Source organism: Atractosteus spatula, assembly GCF_055471065.1.
Source record: "Atractosteus spatula isolate fAtrSpa1 chromosome 10 unlocalized genomic scaffold, fAtrSpa1.hap1 SUPER_10_unloc_1, whole genome shotgun sequence".
Taxonomy (NCBI): domain Eukaryota; kingdom Metazoa; phylum Chordata; class Actinopteri; order Semionotiformes; family Lepisosteidae; genus Atractosteus; species Atractosteus spatula.
Window position 1 is genome coordinate 581,826 of NW_028296612.1, and position 13,761 is coordinate 595,586.

At 42.2% G+C, this 13,761-nt stretch overlaps 4 non-coding genes across 4 annotated transcripts; 2 read left to right on the forward strand and 2 right to left on the reverse strand.

Annotated features, from left to right (window-relative positions):
* Positions 1-572: 572 nt before the first annotated feature.
* On the forward strand, positions 573-685 carry trnal-caa (transfer RNA leucine (anticodon CAA)). Its single transcript has 2 exons — positions 573-610; positions 640-685. It is a non-coding gene; the product is annotated as a tRNA-Leu (tRNA).
* Positions 686-3,693: 3,008 nt separating this feature from the next.
* trnaa-cgc (transfer RNA alanine (anticodon CGC)) lies at positions 3,694-3,766 on the forward strand. Its single transcript has one exon. It is a non-coding gene; the product is annotated as a tRNA-Ala (tRNA).
* A 758-nt stretch (positions 3,767-4,524) lies between these two features.
* Positions 4,525-4,596, reverse strand: trnap-agg (transfer RNA proline (anticodon AGG)). Its single transcript has one exon. It is a non-coding gene; the product is annotated as a tRNA-Pro (tRNA).
* Positions 4,597-13,687: 9,091 nt separating this feature from the next.
* trnah-aug (transfer RNA histidin (anticodon AUG)) lies at positions 13,688-13,761 on the reverse strand. The gene has a single exon. It is a non-coding gene; the product is annotated as a tRNA-His (tRNA).

A 13,761-nucleotide genomic window follows, 5' to 3' on the forward strand; every position in this document is an offset into this window, starting at 1 on the left:
CTTTCGTGTAAGGTATGCTATGTGAAAGTATGAAGTAAATCCTCTGATCTCTTTTGAACATGGACAAGGTATTTCTGATGGAGCGCTATGAGCAAAGATTTAATAAACTACTCCTGCCGATAATTCAGCTTGAAGAAGTAAAAGCCTCACAAACAAAAGCAGCTCGCTACCACAGCCAATATTAAATGTACTTGGTGGCACATTACCATGTGCACTGGCTCAAAAGTGATCTCAGCAGATGTTATTCCCTACGTAAAGCTGAAAGCGCTGATGAGCATTTCCATTGAGAAAAAATAAATCTGCCTTGATGTTAAACATAGAGAGCCTGTCTTTTAGACGTTCTCCCTCTAAACACCTTGTGCAGCCTCCCGACAGACTAACAAAAAGCGCATTTTCACCAACTCAATTTATAATACGCCCCTCAAAACTCACAACCAAATAACAATCCATCCGTATATTTGAATTCCAAGATCCATTCAAGGCAACTTGGCTCTTCGCAAGCAAATAATTTCAGGGAAGAATCTCAGTTTAGTCAACTACTGGTGCATTCAGCACACACCTTGCTTTTGCTTGTCAGGGTGGCCGAGTGGTCTAAGGCGCCAGACTCAAGGATGTGTGTCTTTTCAGCTGGCTTGGGTGTTCTGGTCTCCAAATGGAGGCGTGGGTTCAAACCCCACTCCTGACTGCTTCTGTTTTTACCTCTCTTGAATTGTTCCAGTGCTAGCTGACAGTGAATGACTGAAATATAAAAGCAGCAGAAGAAAGCAAGCAACTCAGTGCAATTTGTGAGTATTCTGCACTGTTAAAATGCACAGGTTTTCATACTTTTTGGAATTTGTAGCTCAAGAAGTGACTCCTGTTTCATTTTCTATTCACCAACTCGATTTGCATTCCGCCCCTCACACCTCACAACAGAATAACAAACGGCTTCATGTGCCACACCATTCCCCTGTAGATTCGGTTTGCACTATGAATTAGGCGACCCCAAATGAAATATTTTAGTGTTGGCTCAAATGTGAGGAATTTCATGAACCCTCAAAAAGGAACGCTTTCAGAGAATGCCAGCAATTCAAAGCGTGTAGGCAGCAATTCTGCAATTTATTTTATCGGGGCTGGTGCTTTCCGAGTCGATGGCTCCGCATTAGAAATGAGAAGTGCTGAACTCTAAACATGTTCTTGCCATTACTGCTACTCCTGCTCCTACTCCTTCGTCCTCGAAAAAAGAAAAGACAGGCATGTTTTGAGTCTCAAAATGATCTTCTGGATCCACAAGAAACATGTAAATTTGATTGATTCCGCAGTATTTTGGATGTACTGTACTTATAACTTCCATCGAAGAGAGATTTCATCAGTTGCATGAAATTGAAACTTTCGACTTTTTGTCTGGTATTGAAAATATGTTAAAAAAAAACATAAACAATTTTCTAATGAACAACTCATGAAGTATTGCCAGGATCTATATTTAGCGTTTGGTAGTGATAACACTGCTGATATTGACTGAGTAGAAATCTATGTTGTATTGACAGCTTTATCTGAAGCAAGAAATCCTAGAACGCCATCTATGAAGTTTTAGGATTCATACCAAAAGATGCCTTTTGTTTCCCACCCCAACTGCTGCTATTGCATTACACATTATGTGAACATTACCAGTTTTGGTAGCTTTGGGGCATGATTTTCCTAAACTGAAACTTATTACAAAATTATTTAAGATGAACCATGTCCAAAAATTGTAAATCAGGACTAATTTTAATATCAAATGAAATTACTACAGAAGAAAAGGTTTGATTTATATAACTTATTTTTTTTATTTTTTGAAATGGGCTCACACATTCAGATTCGTTCTCAGTGGTTCTTGCTCACCAAATAACTTAAAAGCTGAAGAAGAATGCTACGAAAAATACTAATCAAAATACAAAATAATAATCATTATTAACCAGAAACAGCAAAAAAACTGGTCACATTTGTGATTATGTCGCTTCTCTGCTTCAGCAAGGTCAATAAAGGACTCTCTGAAAGTAGTAAAACACTAAAGAACTGCAAAACTGAATTCAGAATCATATTAGGAATTCTGAGTGATGCCTGCTTACATGCAATCCAATACGGATGTTGTCTTTAAATAAGAATTCTCTATGTTTCCCTGCCTTTTCCCTGGAGTGAAACTATTGGATTGAAGGAATTCTTATCACAGGTTTACAAGGTGTCGTTGATATTTGGAGAAATCTATGAACTCGTGATTTTTATATACTTTAAATAACGGCCATACGCACAGAATAAAATGACAGTACTGATGATTTTTTCCTGAGACGAAGCACAGATTATCTTTCCAACACAGCTGATAAAGGCAAGCCAATAGATACTCTAGCAGAACATAAAAAAACAGAATCAATTCCCCACTTAGATCTGACATCTGAGGTATGCAATCAGGACTCTGTATTAGCTACTATTGATCCATGCAGGACACAGCACAATTTGAGCCACCACTTAGACCTGGTGCCCTCTTGTCTTGGATGAGATTGGCACAGCGATTGATTACTGGGGATCATCTTCTTCATCCCTGAACTACCTCACTCACACCGAGATCCCTGGCTGTAGTCCCCTTTACCTAAAGTGGGGTCTCCCTCACTGTCATCCACACTGTATCCAGAAGGTGCCGCATCAGAGAGGAGTCTCCCTGTGAACAGAAGAGCAGGTCAGTAATCTCGCTGTCATTCTGACACATACTGGCTTGTCAGAGACTATTTCTCTTCCAGGTAGTGTTTATTTCTAATGACAAAGGCTAATGCAGGCTGGTACAGAGTGTACTACCAAGTCTTATTTATGATAACTCACCTGACACTGTGTCTGGGCTCTGGGGCACAGTTACAGCATCATCATAGTACTCTGGAGCCTCTTCTTTCACAGAAGTCATCAGCTCTCCTGAAGCACACAGAGACAGTTTTACTGTTACACATCAGATATAAAATACAGGGGATCAGGCAACCTGATTATATAATACATTTCAAACCCATTCCATTTTTTTAAATTGAGATGGTGACTGACAACAGTGCAGCCTGTATCAGAACAGAGAAGGCAATGCTTTGTATCCTTGTGAAATATTTGAAGAGGAGCTGGACACTGGCAGCAGAATAAACAGACTCAGTGTGATGTGGTCTGCAGTACATAGAGGAGAGAGACTCAGAGTTTCTGGGATTGGTACAAGGTTTCTCTTTGGGACTGGACTGAAATAACCCACCTGACAAGGCATCTGGACTCTGAGGTATAGTTACAGCATCGTCATAGTACTCTGGGGCCTCTTCTTTCACAGAGGACATCAGCTCTCCTAAAGCACACAGAGCAGAGCTTCACTGTCACTGTCACACATCAGAACACTGATTCACTCGGCGTCAACATGACAGAACAGCAATCACTTGAAAACAATGTTCCACACTCCGTAAGCAAGAACTTCAGTGTTTGCAGTCACCCGATATGCCGATAGTCAAAGGAGCGCAAAACACGAAGCGTCAAAAGACAAGATGAGTTGATGGAAAGAGGGTTGAATTGATGAGCACAAAAGTTCAGCTCGTACAATAGGCAACGAAGGTCCCAGCGTCGTCATCGCACTTGAAAGGACTGCCTTGCAGACCAAGGGCAGTGGGCGGTGCCTGGCAAGAGGGGCAGAGGCGTTAAGACATGATGCCGAGAAGCATGAAGCGCGGGGGATTAGCTCAAATGGTAGAGCGCTCGCTTCGCATGCGAGAGATAGCGGGATCGATTCCCGCATCCTCCAGGTCTGAGTTTGGAGCTCTGGGAGCCCGGTGCTCTAATTTAGCCTCTGCGACTTCTGATAGGTGCTCCTCCGTTGTGGAGAGAATGTCCTTCAGTTGTCAAGCGTTGAAGGGCCACACCTCCTTCCCAACCTCAGTCTGCACTGAGTGCGTCTCCAGCATTTTCTCGTCCAGTTTGTCAGCTTAGCAAGTGAGAAGTATATCCGAGTGAAAACAGTGCTGATAATACTCTCACAAATTGTTAGAAGACGTGCTTTTGATCATCGATTGCTTAACAATCACATTTGTTCGACTTGAGCCATCAAGCTCGTAGTTTTCCTTCAAATCTTGAAAGCTCTCAGTGAGAACATCATAGGCTGCAGGACGCCCCGTAACTTGAGTACTTCAACAGAAAGAAGAGCAGACAGCTCCACAAATATGCGAGGCGCAGAGAGCGCAAGGCGAGCCGCACACGTTTCGGTGGCTGAGAGAGGGCAGTTTTTGCTTTTGCATTTCCCAAGTAAGGACGCATGACAACAAGCGATCGCGGTGCTCATCTACGACATAGTGGTGATGAGTTTTCAGTACGTGTTCTTTTGAACGAGCAATGAGGTTGCCGCCTTGGAGAGCTGACTGCACGCTCTCATTGTGCCACGTGATGAGAATTCGCCAGGCTCGTTCAGTCATTAGTCACATTCCATCGTTTGCCATAAGCAGACGCTGCGAAGTGATGTGGATATCAGTTCCCAGTCTTGTGGAAGAGGAGGAAAAGAGCACACGAGGGCTCGTCCGGGAGTTGAACCCGGGACCTCTCGCACCCTAAGCGAGAATCATACCACTAGACCAACGAGCCACGGCAACATTGGCTATTTCAATCTGTCAGTGAGCTTGAGGATGGGGGAGAGGCGTCATTCGCTCGTCCAGTCAGACCTTCATCAATAAGTCAAGAAAGCCGCAATTACACGGTTGCCTTGCAGACGAAGGGCAGTGAACTTTGCCTGGTAAGAGGGGAACAAGTGGCACTAGGTGACGCCGAGGCATAAGCCCCAGCAAGCGGGTTTGGCTTGTATGGTACAGCGCTTGCCTTGCATGTGGGAAGTAGCAGCATCAATTCCTGCGTTCTCTAGGTGTGTGCTTAGAGCTTGATGTGCTGAAAGGTGTCTTTTAGCCTGTGGTCATGCCTTTCATGGAGAGCATCGTGCAGCTGTCAAGCATTTCGCAGCCACGCCCCCTTTTCATCTTCTCTCTGGCTTAAGCGTCTCCGCCACTCTCTCTTGACATTTCATGTCAGCATGTCAGAAGTCCGAGTGACATTTTTAATGGCTGAGTGAGGGCACGATGCTGAAGCAGAGAGGCCACTTCAGCCAGAGAGACTTGTGCTAGGTGAGATCTGAAAGACGGACTCGCAACAGAAACAGACCAAAAAAGTATCGGTGAGATCAAAAGGCAAATGCAACATCCAGCAGAGGGCGTCGCAAGATTAGTGTATAGGTGACTGAAATTCACGTGAGGCAAACTTTCCGACACATGCACTGCAGCCGGCCTCATTGGCGTAGTAGGTAGTGTGTCAATCTCATAATCTGAAGGTCGTGAGTTTGTTCCTCACATGGGGCAGGGTTGCTTCCTCTCTTGCTCTTTTCAGACTCTTGTGCCAACTGTTCACTCATAACCACGTCTGGAATGCGTGACCTTTACACGGGCGAGAAGCAACGCCGCATCCCTTTCCTAAAGAACATTCACATTCAGAAATAAGTCAAGAAATTTGCCATTACTTTCGCTCGCGCTGCTGTCGGCCTGCCCATGTTGCCAAAGAAAGATTCACTCGGCGTCAACATGACAGAACAGCGATCACTTGAAAACAATGTTCCACACTCCGTAAGCAAGAACTTCAGTGTTTGCAGTCACCCGATATGCCGATAGTCAAAGGAGCGCAAAACACGAAGCGTCAAAAGACAAGATGAGTTGATGGAAAGAGCGTTGAATTGATGAGCACAAAAGTTCAGCTCGTACAATAGGCAACGAAGGTCCCAGCGTCGTCATCACACTTGAAAGGACTGCCTTGCAGACTAAGTGCAGTGGGAGGTTGGTGTTTTGAGACGGAGGCATTGGGATGGTGGGCTGAGATCTATTCTTCTTAAGGAATTCTTCATCGTGAAAGATCGGTCCACAGGTCATCCAAAGAACTCAGGGAATCATGTGCTACTGAAGGGAGTGAAGTGCTGAAACACATGACATGCCCCCTTGATCTCACATGCACAATTCTGCTGCAACATGCACAGCTACCGTCCACACCAGGCAGTGGGGCTTCAGCAGAATTTGCTACACCACCTGCAATTACATATCCAGCTGCACACATATACATGGCCCCTCTGTCCTTTTCAGGATCTCAAAAAAAGCAAAAAGCATAGCGTGGTTTTCCTGCCACCTGATTGACCTCATCTCCCTCAGAATATGCCCCGCCACATTCATTGCTGAAGCAGGACGTAGGCTAACGGACATGTCAGAACAGTGAGGTTCAACGATCTCTCCAAAATATTGTGGTTGTAGTGGAAGAGATATGTTTTAAATTGTACCTTGGTATTTCAAACTCTCTCTAGAATGTTTTCCATTTCTATTTTATTTTGACAGGAACTGTTAAAAGGCTAATGACACTAGATGAAAAGAGAAGAAAGAAAACACAACATTTCAGCCGTGGAGCCTTCTTCAGGTGTGAGGGCTCCACGGCTGAAATGTTGTGTTTTCTTTCTTTTCTTTTAAGCATGGAATAGACCTATTACTTGTTCCTTTGCAGCCTACACATGGTGACGCAGCTCCCCACCTGAACTGCTAATGATACTAGATGCCTGGTAGTTTGTGGTACTTGGTTATTGTCTTATGTTTGCTCAAACTGCATATGTGTTGTAGCGGCGAGGCTTATTAATAAGAAAGAATTAAGTGTTCTGAGCCTTCCCAAATGAGGCCCCATCTCTGTTCATCTCTGTGGTGCAGCCACAGAGAAACTATTCATGCAGGCTGATTTAAGGTTTCCTTTGATAAGGGACAGCTCCCAAAGGGGGATGCACTTAGCTAAGCCTGGCTATCATGATCAATGGTCATCCATTGGCGCCTATCTGTCTAGGGAGTGCCAGATGGACTGCATTCCTAGGTGTCAGGAGTAAATGACTCATATCTCACCTTGATCAACCAATCAGGGACTGGTAGGGCCAAGTAACCCACGTGGGACTCTGATGCCCATGGAACGTTCAGCCAATCAACGAGCTGGAGTTCCTCCAGGTAAAAACAGGCAACACAGAGAGCCTGTAGTAAGATTCAGGAGAATTCTGTGGACTTTTCTAAAGGGAATTCAAAGGAGAATTCCAGGGCAGGACGGCCCAGGAGCAGAAGGCTCCCAAGGGCAGGACATTCTCACAGCGCACCTCCTGACCATCTTGAGACTCAGCCCGGACAACCACGGAATGGCCAGTGTGTCCGAGTGCCAGAACTTTCCTTTGTTCTAAGAGTCTAGAGCGGAGGTTGCCAGAGAGTAACCAGAGGATCCACCCGAGGTTAGCACCAGCAGCAGGCCTCGTGAACAGGTCGGAACTGTGGACAGCTGAATCACTATTCAGAACTAGCGCTTCATCAGGAACGAACCGGTCTTTTTCCTGACTTGCTGGGACCCACAGTCATCTTTTCTCCTGTGCGCAAACTTTGCTAGTTAAAGCCAACACTAACCAGCCGGTCAGTGAGCATCAGCACCACACCGTCACAAGCCGCACAGCACAGCCTGGCACCGAGCCAGAGAGCGCGGATTGGACAGCAACAGCCTGCAACTGTTTCTTTGAGTCTGCAGGAGATCTGAATCCCCAGAGATTGGATGAGTATTCAACTTCACTGCATTACAGCTAGAGAATTCAATTGTTATCCCAACCAGTTGATATCACTTTAATTCCTAAGAGTTATGTACTTGTTTTGAGAATCTAATATAGAAGTTATAACCAAGTTCATTTACGAAACGGTCTAAATGAATGATATATTGAACGTATGTCCTTTTGATATGTGTAACACTTTGTATCTGACTGAATATATACCTTTTGTATTCTGATAACCCTCTCGATAAGATCTGTTAGGTTTATATGCATATTCTATGTATTAATAAATGTATCCTCGTGTATTAGTACCTGTGTGTGTGCGTTGTTCGAGTTATGTCGCATGGTTGGATTCTAAAGCCATCAAAAGAATCAATTTTGTGATTTACTGCTACAATTAATAATTGTCCCAGTAAATGCCCAAACCCTACAGAACTGGTGCCTTCAGAGAGCACACTACAGTGTGATTGCATATTTTTGTGTATTTTCATATGTCAATATTTAATTCACTCACATTCCTTTATGCTTGGAAGGAAGTCAGATTGGATTTGGCACAGGACGCCTGCTCATATATGTTGATCTTTGTTGGGCTGGAAAAACAATGATAAAAAGTGAATGAAAAAAGATCTCTCCAACATTTCCCTTCTCTTGGCCATGGTTACACTGCCCTTTCTTTCCATCTTTTGTCCTTCTACAAAGATTCCAGGGCTCTTTATCCACCATAATATCAGAAGCCAAAAATAACCATCTAATGTGTAAACAGCATTTGTAATGTTGGTAGCTGGAAGAGGTTAAGTATGTTTGCAAGACCTAGTTGATTACACCACAGACTTACCTTGTTTTTTTTCTCTTTTAAAGGCTGTGCTGGACTGTACCACTATCATAGAAGATTTTTTTCAAGACACATCGCAGTTCCATAGTAGAGTTTATCAACAGTAGAATTCCATAGGACATTATTTATCAACATCTAACATTACCCAGTGTGAGACTCTGCCAGTAAACCTCAGAGCATTGAGTTCTCCACTAGTGAAGATGGCTTTCTGAAGTCATGAAATCCACTGCTGGGATGCCTGAGAGACAGTGATTGAATCCTGGCTGGAATTAGGCTCTCTGTTAGTGTTGATCTGTGGGAATTATGTGGTAAAAAGGGAAAACTCCTTTACTTTAGTCACTTTGAAAGTTCAAATGTACAGATCTTCAGAAACCCCAGTCTGAAGGGTGAAGCAGGTTCTGCTCAAGGAGTTGCCTGCGTTTTGCTCCATTCAATCCAAGCAGATAGTCCAACATTTGCCTTTTCTTGGCCATGATTACACTGCCCTTTCTTTCATCTTTGTACTTCTACAAAGATTTCAGGACTCTTAATCCACCATAATATCAGAAGCCAAAATTAACCTTCTAACATGTACAAATCATTTGCAGTGAAAGGAGGTGGAAGGGTTTAAGAATGTTTGTAAGACCTGGTTGATTACCACACATAGACATACTTTGTTGTCAGTTTTTTTTCTCTTTGAAAGGCTATAGGAGGGGTTTGATGGACTGTACCACTATCATAGAAGATATTTTTCTTCTAAGGACACTTATGTAGCGGCAAGGTGTATTTAAAATACAGGAATTAAGTTTGCTGCTCCCTTGCCAGTCCCTCTCTCCCTCATCTCAGTGCAGCTGGATACAGAGAGGCCATTCCATCTGGTTCACATTTAAGGTGTTTTGCTAGCTGATAGAGTTTCCTGATAAGGAACAGCTCCCAAGGCTGAGATTCATCAGCCACCCTAATAAATGGTCATCTCTGGCGCCTTACTGTCTGGGAGATTCCATGGGAGAGGCTCATCCCAAGGTTTACAACCCTAAGGTCAGAGGTCACTGTTACTCATCCTCCACCTCAATCAGCCAATCAGGAACTGGTAGGGCAGGGTAACCCCACGTGGGTCTCGAATGCCCGCGGAACTTTAAGCCACTGAACTACCGTAGTTCCTCCAGATAAAACAGGCAGCACAATGCCCAGAAGGTGCCCCTAACAAAAAGATCTGCCCAAGGTTAGCCCAGCTGACAGCCTCGTGAACCACCGGTACTCCACCGCCAAAGCTCGCCTGATCAACGAGTGAACTACGGTCGGAACTGTCGACAGCTGAATCTCAGGATTCAGGGCTAGCGCTACATCGGGAACGAACTGGTCTTCTTCCCATCTAAAGAGTGTGACTGGCTTGGACCCGCAGTCACTTTCCATATGCACAAGCTCTGCTAGTTTCAGCCAACACTAACTAGCCGGTCTTCAAAGAGCATCAGCAGCGCATCGCAGCAGGAATCTCTCCCTCCTCTCCTTCTCGCCAGCCGCACCGGCCACTGCCTGGCACCGAGCCAGAGAGTGCCGATTGCACACAGCAACAGCCTGCCACTACTTCTTTGTGTCCGCGGGAGATCTGAATCCACACAGATCGGATGAGTATTCAACATTCTGCATTACAGTTCGAGAATTCAATTGTTACCTCAACCACAATTGATATCAATCTAATACCTATGAGTGATGTACTTGCTTTTGAGTATCTAGTGTAGAAGTTGTAATCCCAGTTCATTTACGAAACAGTCTAAATGAATGGTATACTGAATGTATGTCCCTCTTGGTTTGGAACTCTTCATGATTTAATATATACCTTTTGTATTCTGCTAACCCACACTCTTAAGATCTGTTATGTTTATATGCACATTTTATGTATTAATAAGTGTATTAGTATCTGTGTGTGTGCGTTAATGAGTTAACTCACAAGGTCGGTTTTCTAATAGCCATCAAAGAATCATTTTGTGACTTACTGCTACAATTAATAATTGTCCCAGTAAATACACAAAACCCCTACACATTCATGGAAACCAATATTTACCTGCTAATCCAGAATGCAGCAGAGAACAGTTGGACAGAAGGTTAGTATTTGTCGATACTGCATCACAGAAGTCAGTCTCTTCCCCCTCATTATGCAGGCTGACTTGTTGAACGATGAACTGTCCTCCAGTGACAGTCAGCTGCAATCACTGACTCAGACATGGTGTTGATCCATTGATGGCACTTTGGCTGATTTGGTTAACATGCTTTCCTCTTAAAACAGGAGATGCTGAGTTCAAATCCCAGCAGTGCTTGTCTTACAAAATGAATCACTATGGATGATTACGTACAGCTTGATTTTGTTTAACGCAAGTTTTCATTTTCTTTCTGGAACAACTTGCTTTTCATGAAATTCATACAGCTTTTGAAAGATGAAATACAAATCTTGCCTTGTATATCGCAGGCTGGTAAGAAAAAAGCATTATTTTCTTTTTTTAAGCTTGCAAATGGAGAAAAGGGACACATGTGAGTCTCTGTTAATTGAAAGGTTAGTGGTTTGAGCCCACCCAGAAATGCACTTCTCATTATTGCAATGTAAACCTCATCTCTACTTATTCGGATTTCTTAGCAAAACCTTAACCCACTTGATATTTGCAAGACATGTGAATGTTTTTGTTAAACAATTAAGTATGTAAGTCAATATCACTGGGAATGGCCAATAATGACCAACATTCAAGGACATCATATTCAGCCAAGGACTGAACGGCTGGCAGAAGAATTCATTTATGCTCTTGATGCATCCTTAGTTAGAATATTTAAAATTACGACACAGATTTGTTGGAGAACTTGACAAGCAAAAAAGACAGTTGGACAGCATGATTATGTTAGGACTGTACATTTGTATTTTAATACTTTTGTATATTTATCTTAATTTTAATATACATGTAACCATAAGTGCTGTTCTATGTAAATAAATTTTGTTGTATTTTATCATATTTTAGCTGAGGGCACAAGGGGGTATATTATACCTTTCGAAACTTCCAAGACAACTACAGTATAACAGAGGCTCATACTTTAATATAATTTGCTTTAAAAGAAAACCACAATTTGTACGATATCATCCCTCAATATCGACGTTCAAATGAAGGATTTAAAGAAGCAACAGCGATAGGAGAGTACATTGATTTTGGACCAATGTTTGCATCTGAACAATCCTTCCTCCTGGAAAGAAGAAAAAACAGGTATGTTTTGAGTCTCATGATGATGCTCTTCTGGATAAAAAAAACAGTGCAAATTTGTTTCGGATGTATTTTAGATAAAATTATAACTGTCATCGAAGAGAACTTTGATCAGTTGAATGCAGTTGAAACTTTTGACATTTTATATGATGACAGGACGTACATTTAGGACTCAGTACCGATAACGCTGCTGCTATTGATGGAGTAGAAATAAGTGTATTGGCAATTTTATCTGAGGCAAGAAGTACTAGAACACCTCCTATAAAAATGTTAGGATTCAGAGCAAGAAATATTTTTCCACTTCACCCAATGGTATTGCATTAACGAGGCTGAAGCTGGCTTCTTATTCGCCAGCTTCTTCTTCTGCCTTAAATGCTGCTGCTGTGATGTTATGCCGCCTTTCGCCTGTAGATGGCTCTTTACAGTAATTTTTAAAAGTACTAATCGGGATGGATTACTGTATTTATCCTCAGTAAATGGGAATATGTAAGTAGTGACTATCCAAATAACATTTTTGTGTGAAACACATTTCAGAAAATTGTAAACCAATTTTCAAAACTCACAGTAACACAAACACAATAAGTAAATAAGACAAAACAGAAGTTCACAGGCACTTTCTGCATATTTACCACGACCTTGCCTTCTGACCATAAAAAGTCTTAAAATCTTGCATTTTACAAGAACTTTTTAATATAAATGGGACGTCTAGAACATGGCATATGAGAATATATGGTTAACCGAGGATGAGCAACGGGTGATGGCACTTTCTGCTTCTTGCTATAAACCTACCCCCTGGTTATAAAAACATCTAAAAATTCTGACACTGAGGTGTGAGAGACAATGGAACAGACTATCAAAATCCTGAACTTTAGGAAATTTTACTGTGCCATTTTTTTAAATATGACCCTGTGAACATGGCATGTCCCTCCTTCCTCATTATCAAAACATCTCAATGTTCCGACACTATGTACATTGGTAATTACAACACTTCACTGTTGCATTTCTGAGTTGTGACATTGTGAACATGGCATGTTAAAGTATATAGACAATCTAGATCAGAACAGGCTTAATGCAATTCATAGTGATTTATCATTTTCTTACTTTCTAAATGAAAAAAAAAATTCAGTGATTATGACACTTCGGTATGACATAAAATATGCTTCAATGACAGAATAAATAATCATGGAAAAAATACCCACAGTAGACATTCATATTTGTGATTATAGGAAATTTAAATATCAGGTGAGTAGCTGCGTCAGCATGCGTAGGCTGCAAAGGAACAAGTAAAGGGTTATTCCATGCTGAAAAGAGAAGAAAGGAAACACAACGTGTTGGCCGTGGAGCCTTCTTCAGGTGTGAGAAAGACAAGGCAGTATGCAAAGATCATTTTCTTTTTATCTTTGCTGACTGCAGTTTATCTTTGATGACAACATCAAAGACATTAAGGAATTCTTACGGCTAACAGCTCCACATCAACTTCCTTCTATAACTAACCTCATCAGATCTCTCAACTCCCAACTCTTCCAGTTTCTCACTTCAGAGAAGGATAAAAAACTCAATCATCCTCTACAGAGAAAAACCATCAACACCCCTACCACCTCCACCAATCCTAACCTTGTTGTTACTATACCCTCTGACCTTTCCCTTTCACCCCTTTGCATCCTCAGCTAACATATTTTAATATTACAACACAATTACAACAGATTGTACAGTATTTACAGTTTAAAATTAGGGTAAATATGTCAAAATATCAAAATCCAGATGCACAGTGCTAACAAAACAATGCTTGTCAAGCTCTCAAACAAATCTGCGTTGTATTTTTAAAATATTTCAGCAGAGGATGTGAGGGGAGTATAAATGACGATTAGACGATCATTTTCCTTGGGTGAATATGGTTTTCTGGGGAGTTGCGATGTTGGGCATTATTGGACATTTTTGACACGTGTTGAACAGTCGCATCTCCTACAAATATTAAAATGGCTATGGTTTAGCTGAGAAATCCAATCGACCTATGCAAAAACAATGTTTACATCGCAAAAAAAAACACGTCCCTGGGTGGACTTGAACCACCAACCTTACGGTTCATAGCCGAACGCGCTAACCGATTGCACCACAGAGAC